Here is an 11,713-nt window from a genome sequence, read left to right on the forward strand (position 1 = left end):
TGAGGCAAATCGGTAGTCATGAATTCTTGTATCCACCCGGCCACTCGGACGTCTTGTCAAAGTTGAAGCTCGCTGGCGGCTGCACCAGAAAGGCTGGGACGAGACCTTCATTTTTTGCAACATTTTCTGTTGCTGCTATCCGGCTGGTAAACGATGTTGCTGGCGGCCGGCAACAGGCGGAAGCCTTACATCTTCTTGGTTCCAGTATTGCCTGGACAACCACTTTTGACACCATGTGGCGTTCTAGGGACGACACCTCGATGAAGGCTCGTACGTTGGCCACCCCGGCCCACGCCAAAGGGCCGAAAAGCCCCCTTTATTGCAACATGACAAGTATATATACAGACACTGAGTACATCACGCATGCATCAAGAATCACAAGAGTACGCGTGCACATGCTAAGATAGATACTATCACACGAGGATCGATAATGCCACATCGGCTTGCGACCGGCGGAAGCTAGGCAGCAAACTGCCATCCCCTTTGTAACTTGGTGGCAGTACTGGCTGAGCTTGTCACACTGAGTCGAAGGCATCTCTTGAGTGACTGAAACAGATACCCTCCCCCCCCCCCCCCCCCCCAAAGGGTGTCTGTGAGCGCAGTCCCCCACTGTGCACGTGACACCCATTTTGTCTTTGGTTATTCTTTACACTGGTTGCTTTTTGTGTAATATTTTATCTCCATATTTTATCTCCTCACTAGGTCAGGCTGTGCGATCCCATATCATGAGGTGTCTTGTTGTGACATGGTTCATGTAGATACTTTTTACTCGCTCCTTCCAATAGTTTTCATTGTTTTCCAATCCACATTGAAATAATGAGTTAAGCTGCAGCCTGGGTTTTGTATCTTTCTCTCGCCTTTATGCTTTTTGACATTATTTTCGTTTAAACCAGCAAATGAGATGCGCATAATTTTCTGTGTCCACTGTAGGCATTACTCCCAGCCCACTTATTTTCTCGAGCTTTAAAGTTCTCAGACTCTTTGGACTTTTCGGGGTGCAACGATCCTTGTCGGTGGAACTGGATGCACGCATGAATGAAGGCGGCAAGGCGGAAGGGTTATATAGTGTCTTACTACACTGATACCTTCCTGGACGCGTGCACAGTTTCATTTCTCGCGCGGCATGCGACCACAGATGCACCCACCCTTCAGCGGCCAGTCGCCGGAAAACATCTCCTGCGACTAAGCTCTAAGTGGGGGACTTTCTGTGCACGAAATAAAATTGGAAGGCTGTTGGCGGTGGCACACGGTGACAAATTGGCAACACTTTCTGCCCAAACGAAAGTTTCTCATTAGTGCAAAACTCCGAGTAAGTTGGTGCAATACTCTGAGCAGTAAGAATGGTATATGATTTTATGCACCAAGTAAATCGACAGCAGCGTGGGAAAAGCTGCTTCCTACAGCTACTCCTCAATGAGCAGAAATTCCCATTTTGCAGTACAGTTACACAACTGCACCATGCCGTTAAACTGATACAACGCATTATTATCTCTAGTCTTCAATGAAGTACCAGAGGTTGAAAGAAAAACTTTAGCGAGAGTTTCGAATCTCCCAGGAAGGAAACATGAGAAATTTCGATTTCGTTCTGTGGAGCGTGTAATGTAATAAAAATTTAGTGCTAAAATGAAGAAGGGAGGAATAGCTGACCCGCATGAATGATGCCCACCAATATTCGGAGTGAAGCAGGAAGAACAAGTCTATGATATCTAAATCGAATACAATCCATGATGGGCAGACCACCTCTATACTGCCATCACTCTCATATATTGCGAAAATATTTACTTTCGCACCCAAACTTGAGTGCAGTATCGAGCAGCCATAAACAGCATGGTGGCAACTGCCCTCTTTTAGCGCAGTTTCCATCATGCTGTTCATGCAAGTAATGCGAACATTAAGGCTGACGAGATGAGTTCTAGTTATAGTCGGAATATGTAGCTGTACGAATTTCTGAATGTCATCAACTTCTTCGAGATGTGAGGCTACTAGAATTCAAACCAGTGTGTCCGCGGTAGCAAGCTGCTTACGAGAAAAATAAATAACCTGGAATCAGTCTGATATAAAAACCCTAAAGGCTAGCTAGGAGGCATTGTGTCGAGAACAAATTTCTCTAGAAGATTTACTGAAGGATGATAATCTGTTTCAAAAATAAATAAGACAACCTGGATGAACTGGACGAGCAGCTAAACTGCCCATATTACTGCCAACGACATTTTCAGTTTGGCTGTAACGTGTTTCTGCCTCAGAAAAAGTTCGTGATGCAGAAGGTACTGCATGCAGCTGCAAGTGAAGGGCTTACAATGAACTGCGCATCTCCAACCAAAAATTTTAACTTTAACTTAACAATATGTGTACTTAATTCAGTGCAAGCACACCTAAAAGAATCAAACCTAACACCGGATTAAAGGCAAGCCGTGCAAGACCTCAAGACAGACACCAACATAGTGATCCTCCCAGCGACAAGGGCAACACAACAGTCGTTCTGGACAGACGGGACTACGAAGAGAAAATATCCACCTTACTCAGCAGTCAAGTATATGAAAAATTGAAGAAGAACACCAGAACCACTGCCCAAGCAAGGCTAAAGAAAACATTGAAAGAAGTATTCCAAAAACACCCCACCTTTCGAAACCTCTACCTTCAGTTATTGAGCACCAACGAATCGGCTCCAGCATTCAACGGCCTGCCCAAAGTCCACAAACCGGGGATCCCTTTGCGCCCGATTGTCGACTTCCGGTGTTTCTCTCTTCGCTCGTTGTCAGAATACCTTCACAAACTAATATTCCCAATCGCAGAAAAAACAGCGACCCATATCCGTCATTCCAGCCACTTCATCGAACTGGTGTCCAAAGCCACACTTGAGGCCGACGAATGCCTTGTCTCCTTCGACGTGGTGTCCCTTTTAACAAACATCCCCGTAAAGCTTGCGGTGACCGCTACCCGAGACGCGCTACAACGCGACGACACACTCAGCGCACGAACCCCGCTGAGTGTAAATGATATGTGCCGCCTCCTGGAGTTGCGCCTATCAAACGCATACTTCTCGTCAAACGGGAAATTTTACTGAAAAGTGAAAGGAACACCAATGGGAGCATCCATCTCTGTCGTCATGGCCAATTTAACCATGGAACACATCGATCAGCGAGCCCTCAACTCATTCCTCCCGAAACCAAAGATTTTCCTCATGTATGTCGACGGCTGCTTCGCCGTCATCAAAAGATCTGAGACTAAAAATTTCCTTCGTCATTTAAACTCCGTAGAACCTGACATTCAGTTCCCGCTAGAGGTGGAACAAAAAAACTCCCTGCCGTTTTTTGACGCCCGCGTGTCCCGAAACCACAATACCCTTCAATTCTCCGTATACCGCAAAGCAACTCACTTAAGCCACTTCTCTTCGAACCACCCGACCGTCCATAAAGCATCAGTGGTGAAGACGCTGTTCAGAAAAGTTGAGACACACTGCAGCACAGAACTTGACAGAAAAAAGAACAACGAACGGTATTCAAAGAGCTCATCATGAACGGCTACCCAAAAGACTTTATTCAAAAAACCATTGGACGTCAAAAACACAACATTCGTCACGAAATCAACGCACAAAGACCAACGCCACCACCAAAATACGTCACTTTACCTTATGTAGGAGGGGTCAGCGAAACCATCACCCGAACCCTGAAAAAATCGGGTCTCCAGGTTGCGCACAAGCCCAAAAACACTGTTGCGCTTTGCGTACCTGTTCCCAAAGACCGGCCGCTGAGAGAAAGATTGGTTTGGTTTATGGGGGTTTAACGTCCCAAAGCGACTCAGGCTACGAGAGACGCCGTAGTGAAGGGCTCCGGAAATTTCGACCTCCAGGGGTTCTTTAACGTGCACTGCCATTGCACAGCACACGGTCCTCTAGAATTTCGCCTCCATCGAAAGCTGAGAGAAAGAGCCCAAGGCATTGTCTACAAAATTCCATGCGCCGACTGTGACGCAAGCTACATGAACAAAACCAAAAATTTCAAAGAAAGAATTCGGCAACATAAAAACGACGTCCGAAAATTCGCAAGAGAGCACAATCCAGTAGCCGAACATTCCGAGGACGCCGACCACAGATTCAACTTCGAAGAAACCCGCATCCTCGGAACCGAGACAAATTACCACAAAAGGCTCTTTCTGAAATCCTGGCATATCCAAACCACCCCGAACAATATCAACCGCACAAAAGGAAACTTGCCCCCAGTATATGCCCAGAGACTTATACCCCTGTCACACTGGACTTCTTCTCGGCCTTTGCCGTAAAGTTTTCTTATTGCACTAAAGGAGGAAAACCGAAAAAGTGCAGCGACGCTGCTACACGGCAAATCCAAAGGAGCTAGAACGCGGCCTCCGTGAATGCTAAAAGTCACCGCTGTGTGTGAAGCGGCGCTAGTAACATTATGAAATTAAAGCAGACGGTAGCACTTCAGCTAAGAGTGCATTCGTTTATGTTGGAAAAAGTAGCTATCACGATAATAAACGAGCGTTCTGACGGTGAGAAACGGATATTTTGAAACAAAGTTTGTTTTTTTTTCGTCGTTCTCGGTCCGACCAGGGTAGGCGCACTTTTCCGTTCGGCTCCTGGTCGTGTTCGAGAAGCGTGCTTTGTTGCTTGTGTCTTTGTGCACACAAACAAACTCAAAACACGCACACAACAAAGAGCAAACGAAGAAAAACAGCAAAGCGAGATGCGCAAGCACGTGTGTCGATGCGGCTGCTGAAAAGCGTTCAAGTCCTTTCTTAGCAGTGTGGATCTCTTTAGTCATAGCCTCCTCTACGGTTAAGTGCACTGTAACGCTAAATTAACCAATAAATAAAATAAATTAGATATTTTTTTACTTTTTCAAAACTGAAAATTGCGTTAATTATTTATTCTTTGAGCTCGCTAGCTGGCGCTGCCGTCTGGGTTGCTCCTTTAAGCAACTTTAAGGCCGCTGACGGCCGCCTTTATTGCTACGGACCTTTATCGCAAAGGTCTCGACGCTTTGCCGTGTAGATGCGCGTCACGCGCCTTTGGGGCAAAGAACCTTAATTTCTAAGGCCTTACAAGTGCCCGTGTGACAGGGGTATTAGCTCTTCAACTCAACGAAAAAAAGTCGCCATTCACCACCTCCTTGCAGTGCGCCAGCGTGACTAACAGCCTAAACCCCCCTACGCCTCCCCCGCGCCTTTCACGTCACAGCTGTCAGTCCTTTGACCCCTCCCCCTCCTCTCCATACTTAAAAGACGCTAGCTACTGCCCTCAGTCACCCGTGATGAAGGAGCCGAGTCGGCTTCGAAACGTTGGGTTAAGTTAAAATTTTTGGTTGGAGATGTGCAGTTCATTATAGGTCTTCGATCCCAACCAGACAGGCAAATCTCTCAAAATGTTTAGTTTTCAAGTGAATGGCTGCAAGGTCTTAAATAATTTCCTGCGGATTTGAGTTTTGACAAGACACAAGAACGAATTTGGATCCAACGCAGCAAGGAGTATATCCAACCTATAGGTGTAATACCAAAGGCAGGCACTGCAAAAATGCGAACAGCACATACGCTACAATTTTTTTCATCTTGCATTAACGCATTCCACGGCGAGAATAATCTATATAATACCTTGAATTGCGCGTAAAATATAGAACAGATGAAGGCTTAAATTTTTTTGGAAGCATTTAGAAGACACTGATATCTTGTGATACGACGCCGCTCGTCGTACCATGTGCTTACTGGCGGTTATCGCACAGGCAATCATCGCTGCCTGTTCCGGACGGTCGGGTGATTTCATCGATTGCATTTCATCATGCTAGTTGCCTGATCATGCAAACCGAGAATTTCTCGCCGCACCCCGAACAAGCCCGGTCTTCATGCCAAAGTTTACATACAGCGGAATCTACGTCTGTCAACCAGGAATAACAGCGGACGTATTTAAACGCCCACCACCGGCTCTGTCACCGGGACGCGACACTGCTCGTGGCATCACGCGCTTACTTGTGCTTCTCGTACAGGTTAGTTACCCTCGGAATTCTCTCTGCATTAAGACGTCACAGCCTTGTTTTATCGCAGTGTTGTGTCCCATTGAGCTCTTTCATGTTCGACGTTTTTAGCGTACCGGAGACGTATACCGGTTTACCGGACCCCTCTTGCGCACGCGCAGTGGCTCCCCATCACCCCAACAACGCCACTGCGCATGCGCAAAGGGGGTCCGATAAACCGGTATACGTCTACGCTGGTACGTCTCCGGTAGAGTGTACTAGATCTCCGGTAGGCTAAAAACGTCTGTTAACAAATCGTTAGTTTGGTGCGCTGTGTTCTGTGCTGGATATGTGCAATGTTAATCTTTCCAACTGCTGGGTTGATTGTCAGGTGAGGTCGAATTAAATCCTCGCCCTCTTCCTGCATGTGATTCCAGCACAGAACCGGATGAAACAGATATTGTCACAGACCAGACGAAGCGCAGTCGTAGACGTAAAAAGAACCGTAGAGCGGCCGGGGTTTTAATCGCTTAGCGCAGAGCCAGCTCGAGCTTTCCTCTCGTGACAGCGACCGCTTCGTCCTCGCCACGGCTTAGCGCACAGGTAGCTCTATCCATGCCCGTGGCACCAGTGGCAATATTTCAGCTATCTACGAGCCATAAGTAGAATTTGAGTTCAGCCAGATGCAGATTCGGGCAGATCTTGCAGAAATACGCAATAGAAAACGCTCTGATGACAAGAAATTAAAGGCCTTCCGGAGAGAGTATATACTACAGCAATACATTCACGCGGGTTCAGCTAGTGACATTAAACAAGCCCCATCTACCGAAATAACAACCTTGAAGGCTACTATTGATGATGCCGAAAACAGACTTCGAAGGAACAATCATTCCCTTTTCGGATTCACTCATAGCGTATCGGAGATGCAAGCAATCTGAAGAAGCTGTTGTCACGTTTTGCAGTACCGAATTCGGTATTTAAATCGACCCAGTTAACATCGATCGTGCTCACAGGATTGGTTCTTTCCGGGAGAACAAAGGTCGTCCTATTACTGTGCGCTGTCAGAAGATTAAAGAAACTTTATTTTATGCTCACGAAGACCTTTCTCGCCCACTTCGTCCTGCCCGCAAAAGGCTCTTTGACTATGGTAGTGACCAACACTTATCCTTCAAACACAACAAGCTTGTCATTCATGGTAGAAGCTAACTGCACGATGCCAGCTCGGACACTGTGGTGTTACAAAAAAAGTAGCACCCAATCAATCTCCACCTTGCCAGTCTGCATATTATTCTCGTACTAATACTTTCTCCCCTTTTTCCTAGCGTCATGCTGGCATCAGACTCATGCTTAACAACTGTTGAAGTGTAAAGAATAAAAGTGACGAACTAGCTTCCTTGCCATCCTCATCGAACACAGATGTAGTTATTGGTTTCAAACCTTGCCTAGATGAATCCAGTTGCAGTGTTGAAATGTTTCTTTCTGAACATGTATCTTACCGCGAAGATAGAAACACACGCGGAGGAGGCGTGTTCTTGGACGTAAGGAAAAATATAGCAAGCTTCGTGGTCGCTATCGGTGATATCAGACGTGAATGCGTATGGTGCAAACTGATACTTGCGAATCATGAACACATCATGATCTGTGCATTTTATCGTCCGCCTAACGTTGATTTCCATTCTCTTAGCGCCCTTTTGAGCGTTCTGCTGAAGGTTTGGACTGATTGTTTTCCAATTGGAGGAGACTTTAAAACTGACATAACAAATTGCCTGTGCTCTCCTCCCGCTCGTGGTGGCCTAAAGCCTTTAACGAGCCTATCTCGACACGTGGCATTTTTCAATTTGTGGCAACACCCACCAGACGACAGAGTGGAGCAAGCTAGACTCTTGATCTTTCGTTCTCCCCTTCATTGCTTCAGTCTCTATCAGTTGTGCCAGGAATAGAGCGATGATGACGCTGTGATAACTCGTATTGTAAATGCAAATATCCCTGTGTCGCTGCCTCGCAAAGTCTACTACTTCGTGAGAGGAGACTATGACTATAGTATGACTACGACAGTATTTCCATGCCCTTCAGTGTGAACTGAATATAGCGCTGCCCGAAATGTTGATGAACTGTGGTCTGACTTGAAACACAAACTTCTGGGCTTAATTAATTCTTATATACAATACCAAATGGTGTCGGTAAAACGCAGGTCTAAGCCATAGTTCACGAAATGAATAAAACGCTTACTAACAAAAGAATGAGTATTTTTACAAGCTACAGAGACCAGACTAACTAACTGCCTTTTTGAGACTTGTGCAGTTGATTGCAGAATTAAAATCTAAAATCAAATTAGCCAAAAAATTCTTTGAACCACTTGGATCAAGAATCGCAAGTAATTCAACCCATTTGCGGTATTCAGTTAAGGCCAACAACAAAGATGAGGTCGGAATACCTCCGATAACAGAGGAAGGCAGCATTGTTATCAGTGATGCAGATAAGGCAGCCGGCTTTAATCAATATTTTCTCTGTTTTTTAGGACTCGGCCTCAACGCTTTCACCAGGTATCGTGGCTGCAATCCCAGTGGTTACGCCTAACATTAACATCAGCAGTTCTAGAATTATTAATCTGCTTCCGAACATAAAACTAAATTCTGCTCCTGGCCCTGACGGAATACCAGACTTCGTCCTTAAATCTTGCGCAGGCATTGTATCTAATTATTTGTTCGCACTGTTCACAAAATGTCTGGCCACTTCTGAACTGCCCCAAGAACGGAAAACCGGAAATGTAGTGCCAATTCATAAGAAAGGATCGGGGGACAGCGTCTCAAATTACAAGCCAGTTTCCTTAACTAGCGTTCCTTTAAGACACTTGAGCACGTAATTTACAGTAACATTTGCTCTCATCTTAATATTGTCAGCATGGCTTTAGATCATGGTGATATTGTGTTTCACAGCTAACTGAATATTCAGAAGACATATTTAGCTCATTCGACAATGGTTTTCTAACTGACTGAATTCTTCTTGATTTTCAAAAGGCATTCGAAAATATTTGTCACGCCCTTCTGTTTCATAATTTATCCGCTCTCGGTTTTCCTCCAAATATGAATTTCTAGCTGCAAAATTATCTATATGACCGTTCGCAGAAAGTAAGGATAAATGGAGTTGAATCTGCTGCCGCTCCTGCAACCGGAGTACCACAGGGTTCTGTTTTAGAATTCATTTTTTTAATTTATATTAATGATATTTGTTTTGAAATCACAGTTAAAATTGGACTGTACGCCGAGACTGAGTTTTATACAGGGAAATTAAATATGATTCAGACCAGTTAGCTTTATAGTCAGATCTAGAGAGTATATCCATTAGGTGTCAAAACTGGCTAATGTGTTTAAAAGTTTCCAAGTGCTGCTATATCCGATTCACCAGAAAGTGCAACCCCGCGCAATTACACATTATGGCCAGCCGCTAGGCAAAGTTAACGAAGCAATATACCTAGGTGCTTTTTTTACAGATTTATCATGGAATCCTCAGTGCAACGCATAACCCAGAATGCAGGAAGCGTTCTTAACTTCACCAGAAGAAATTTTAAGCAAGCACCGCAGAACATTAAAAAAACACTTTATATAAACAATGTCCGGCCTATACTTCAATATGCCTGCATTGCTTGGGACCCTTCCACACAGCATCTCATTAATAGCTTAAAAGCTGTTTAGAATCGCGCCTCTCGCTTTGTAACTAGTTCTTACCAATTTCCAAGCAGCATCTCCGATATTAAAGGCCCAATTAACTGGATAGGCCCTTCCTTGCGCTGTGAACGATTTTGCCTTATTTATGCGGGAAGTGCAGTGGTGAGCAGCCATGTCTAGAGCGCGCCGACGGGGCTCTGCGGAGCAAGTCAGCGCCATCTAACGTTAGGCTCTGAGTTCGAGTTACGCGTCCCGTGCGCATGCGCGGCAAAAAGAGAGGGATGCCTGCTCATCGCTTCCTTGTCCAGCTCCCACCTTGCGAGTTCGTTTCGTTCCGCCAGCGGCGCGCTGCCTGCATTTGTGACGCTGGACGGTGGCCAGGGCGTCACCATGCCGCCGTCTTTCACGAGTGTAAAGAGACGGTCAGGCGCGAGTGATAGCGGATGATCGCGCGTTTCTGCATCCAAGCTCCTAGACCTGTACGAATGTCAAATGCAGTGTCCCTTGTAGCTGATAACACAGCGCAAAGACACGCAATCAAACAATGCGCCTGCAACGCATGGTGCGCGGTGGTAACGCGCTAACCTTATACGGGCAAAACGGACAACAAACAAACAACTAAGCCCCTCTCTCGCACTCTTAGCGTGGTGCATGTTTGAAACGCGCTATCACCCGCTCTCGATTGCTTTTAAAACGCACGATCACCCGATATCACTTGCACTTGCTCGCCTAGGCGCCTTGCGATTCGCGCGAAACGTGTTCGTTTTTCCGGCCGCTATTACATAATATCCAGCGTGGCCCTTGCGGCGTGAGGCGGAAGCATTGAGAGGAAATGGGGCCGGGAACCCACGAGCAGGCACCGCTTTATTGTAGCCGCGCATGCGCACGGGACGCACAGCTCAAAGCCAGAGCCTAACGTTAGATGCCGCTGACTTACTCCGCAGGGCACCGTCGGCGCGCTCTAAAGAAGGCTGCTCACCACTGTACTGTATAATGAAACACAATTACCAAAAGGTAGATATTTACATGCACCGAGTTGCGTGTCCGGGCGACGCGATCGCAGCTTAAAAGCTTAAAGAATACAGAAATCTTTTCCCTCACGTCTGTATACAAGAACTCGTTTTTTCCGCGCACTGTTATGCAGTGAAATCGGCTGCGTCCTATATTGTTGAAAGTGCTGAAGATCTTGCAAGGTTTTCCGATGCACTCAGTGAATATGATTAGGCTTGCCTTTCTTTCTTCCTTGTGTCCACTGATCGATTGCCTCTGTTTGTTGATCGGGTGTTTTCTTACTATACAAACAACTTTGTTGCAATGAAGTGTTTACTTATTTTACCATACGCCTTATTCTAATACTCATCAGGGCAATCTATCTGATGCCTGTTTTATTCAGTTTACAACTTTGGTACTGTCAAGTGTTGCCTTCTTTACCCTGTCTTCCTACTGCAATGACCGACAGGGCGACATGTATAGGTACTCGAATAAACAAAACTAAATAAAATTTGACACGTGTAATGTTCTGTTAAGACTACGCGACAAAAACGTACAATTTGCTGACATGTTCCTCCCTCTAAGGGCGGTACCCGTTAACACCACGCCCACCAATAGCGGCTGGAGAGAGGAGAACATTGGCCCCACTCACTTTTCGCAGCTCGAGCAGTGGTGGCACCGGTCGGGCTTGATGCGCTGACAGGCGTCGCAGTAGTTGACGCTGCCGTCGGTGTAGCGGGTGAGCACGCCTCGCTTGGTCGCCATGGCTTCGAGCAGGGTATCCCTGCGAGCAGGGTTCCTAGCTGCGTCTGCCAATCGCCGGCGCTCGTCGCCAGTGATCTCGAAGTAGCGAGGCACCGGCGTCGGAGGCGTCAACGTTGTCTGGGCGAACGACCACACGCAGAAGAGGAGCAGTAGGTGGAAGACCACGGCCAGCGCGACGCGCAGCGCAACCTCCTTCACGAAGGCGCCGCAGAAGACGAACACGTAGGCGTAATAGGCCTCGGTGAAGAGGGCACCGGCGAACACGACGGGAGCCCAGCCGAAGACGCACTTGACGGTACGCAGGACCACTTCGAAGATGGGGCCTATCAT

General features: G+C 46.6%; 1 pseudogene across 1 annotated transcript in view; it reads right to left on the bottom strand.

Annotated features, from left to right (window-relative positions):
• LOC144098098 (palmitoyltransferase ZDHHC20-B pseudogene) overlaps positions 1-11,713 on the bottom strand; it is a 34,651-nt pseudogene extending 22,938 nt beyond the window's left edge. Inside the window, exon 1 of the transcript XR_013307130.1 lies at positions 11,271-11,713. The product of XR_013307130.1 is annotated as a palmitoyltransferase ZDHHC20-B pseudogene (transcript). The remainder of the gene's footprint in view (positions 1-11,270) is intronic.

The sequence above is a fragment of the Amblyomma americanum genome, chromosome 7 (genome assembly GCF_052857255.1).
Source record: "Amblyomma americanum isolate KBUSLIRL-KWMA chromosome 7, ASM5285725v1, whole genome shotgun sequence".
Classification (NCBI taxonomy): Eukaryota; Metazoa; Arthropoda; class Arachnida; order Ixodida; family Ixodidae; genus Amblyomma; species Amblyomma americanum.